Source organism: Triticum aestivum, chromosome 4B (assembly GCF_018294505.1).
Source record: "Triticum aestivum cultivar Chinese Spring chromosome 4B, IWGSC CS RefSeq v2.1, whole genome shotgun sequence".
In the NCBI taxonomy this organism is placed as follows: Eukaryota; Viridiplantae; Streptophyta; class Magnoliopsida; order Poales; family Poaceae; genus Triticum; species Triticum aestivum.
In genome coordinates, this window is record NC_057804.1 from 251,760,963 (window position 1) to 251,764,373 (window position 3,411).

The following is a 3,411-nucleotide window of genomic DNA, read 5'->3' on the forward strand; positions in this document are numbered from 1 at the left end:
GGAGATGGTGACACCCTTGACACTGCCCAAGATGATGCAACCTTAGCCTACGATGATCAGGGCATAGAATATGCAAGATCATGATATACATCGCTAATAGAGTAATCCTGTCACTACCGTTGTTGTATCGGCAACCACCAATGGATGAGAACCTAGCCATTTGGTCCGCCTCACCATAGTGAGCAGGAAAACGGTTCTCCTCATCCCCCACTCTTGGTGTCGATGTTGTCATCAACGTAACCGACATGATGGACCTCTATTACGCCTTGATAATGTCATTGCATAAAGGATTACCTACCTGGTACCATCGACGGCTTAGAAGACAAAAAGGGATCGTCGTGATTATGAAGACAATAGAAGACCAAGTCAATGCCAGTTACGAGGAGCCACCTTCACCCCATCACTTCAACAAGCAAGAAGTTGTTGAAGAATCTTCAGGCTCAACCCGGATTGTTTCATCGAACAACTACAAGAGACGTAGCAACACCTAAGGAAAACTCAGAAGACTTAATGAGGCACAAGGCATGACTACTGAGTCCGAGAACCCCTAGGGTAGGATGAGTCGTGTACCCCCTATGCGCAGTCGAGTCCGTATGATAGTTCGAATAGAACCATGATTGTGTGTTGCTTGTTTTTATTTGTTTGTGTTTTTATATAGGTCACACTTTTGCCCTAGGCGACAAGTATGCAACTATATCACCTTCCTCACCTTGTTTCTTTTGTTTGGCCCTCTTTGCACCTGTTTGTTTGCACTAGCACTATAGAACCCCCTTTAGGCAACCCACCTCCTCTATGCTACTTTTCCCTCTCATCTCTCTCCTCAACCAAAGACCGGCAAGACAAGGTACACCGAGGATTCTACTTTGACAACCAACGAGCACTGGAGACTTTTGTTGCAGCCTCCTCGACCAAGTGCAACCCAGTAGTGTTATGTCTACTCCTCAAGATTAGGAACCCATTCCTAGACCCTTCGAGACTTCATAAGATACCCCAGCTCGAATCCTTAACCATGTGCTTAACCCACAGAATTGCAAGAGAACCTATTAAGCCTCCGTAACCTTGCTTATCACTGGGTTCATTAGGGAACTAGTGGACATAGTGCACGAGCACATTATCATCCTAAGATAGCACCAAAACTAATGATGCCATAGGGAAGACCAATTTAAGGATATAGGAACAGAGGACAAATGACTTGGTGAGTTTATATCAATGACTTTGAGGAACTATGTGAGACTCTTTGGTGGATTATAAGGCTACCATGTTGGTAGATGAATTTGGTGGGATCATGATTATAGAGTAGCATAGCTTTCATTACCCCTGAGTAAATTGGATTTATAGGACAATTATGATCGCAAGCTAAAACTCCTGGAAGTGCAAGGATTTGACTTGATCAGATGATGTTGATAAGAGACAATTGATATTACGTAAATAACTTGAGAGAAACATGTAGGATTCCTCGTTGGACAAGAGATTTGGATTTAAATAGGTGATCCTAGTGGAGTATAGGTGGTGAGTAAGTCTACATGGTTCGGGGTAATTTGGGTTTAGACTGATGATCTCGATCACGATACCATGTTCTTGGTGGACAATAAACTAAGAGATTGGGTTAATTGTCAGAGTTGATTTAGGGATCTATATAAGCCTGAGGTTGGAAGTTACTTGACCCCGAAGATGGGAATTGGTGGACTGACTATAGTAAATATAGCTCTTTCAAGTACTTGGGGATTATAAGACATTAGAAGATCGTATGGAACACCATGGACATTGGATTTGTAGAATTAATGGATTAGGTAGTTGGTGATGGAAGTTAATGGACTGTTGGGGTTGATTCATAGGAAGGAAACATGATCTTGGAGTGGCATACGACGTGATTCCTTATGATAGAGGTGCTTTGTCTTAGACCTTGGAAGAACATGCTGAGCACTTGGATTGTCACGTTCAAGCTTAGCAGCTTATATGTTCTACCCATGGATTTTTAGGGGTAGACATACATATGAGTTTGGGGATTGTAGACATATATGATTTTGTTAGACCTCCTCTCGGGAGCCATGAGGATATGAATCACATGAGTGATAATTGGAGTTCACCTATGCAAAATTATGCTATCAGTGATATGATGTGATTTGTTTAAAGGACTAGATAGACTATTGGTATCTCAGAAACCGTGCTTAAAGATAAGATGATAAATGTTCACTCGCACACTAGAATCCTTGAAACCCTTAAGCCCTACCAAGCTACAACATGGTCGGATCAGGACCTTAGGGCCTTGACACTAGATCTAGAACCACCTTGGCCCACACTCAACAAGACCACCACTAATTCCCCAGCCTAATTTATGTACCCCGTGAACAAAGTCTTCATGGAGTGCTTAGACAAGATAGTTGTCATCATCATTTGATGACCTACTTGTCCACCCGAAGACGGAAGAAGAGCCGTTCAGCTAGTCGAGGAACATTTGAAGACCGCCATGCCAAGGAGGAAGAACTACCACCATCATCAAGAAGTAAACATCCGCGTCAAAGACCAGGTGTATCTGCAAGCCACTCCTCTCTAAGGAACCAAGCATTTCCATGACAAGGAGACCCACACCAAGATTCATCGGCCCCCTTCGAGATCACTCCAAGATTTAACAACCCCCTCTGAGATCATTACGAGACGAAGAGAAGACAGTTACTAGCTGGAGTTGCCACCTGAGTTACCTGATGTGCACAATGCTTTCCATGCATCACAACCTCGGAAGTGTTTCCAACTTCCTAACTTGCCCGATCTCTACGAGGACATTGACCACCGAGCCATCGACCCCTAGCCCAATCTAACCTACCGCGAGCTACCCATTAGCAACCTGGATCAAGAAGAGCGTCATACACAAAGCCACACCATCAAGTACTTCAAGCTCAATGGAGCACTACACGGAAGCAGAAGCAACATGAGGACTTGAAGACTACCCCGGATCCAGTTTTCATATTCCTTTCCGGGCCTAGTTTGGGAATCTCGGGGACGAGATTCTTGTAAGGGGGGTAGGTCTGTCACACCCTGATTTTCATGGCACAACACTTAAGATGATAAATCATGATAAAAATGTGGTTTGACAAAAACTTTTGCATTATTTGACTTTTTATTTTGAGTGGGTTTTCTCTTTGTTTCTCTTGATAGTGTCGTCTAGGGAAAGATAGTGATCGGGTGCTTACCCCGGGTACTTGAGGTACCGCGGGTCGTGGACGACACGGAAGTTCCACAGATCTTGTGGGTAAAGTGTGCAACCTCTATAGAGTGTAAAACTATTCGAATAGCCGTGTCCATGGTCAAGGACAGTTAGGTAACCGCTCTTGGGTTACGTCCACATGTTTACAAACTAGTGTGTGTTTGGATAATTGGGAAGATCTACTTGGGTCAAGTCAAAGGACTTGACAT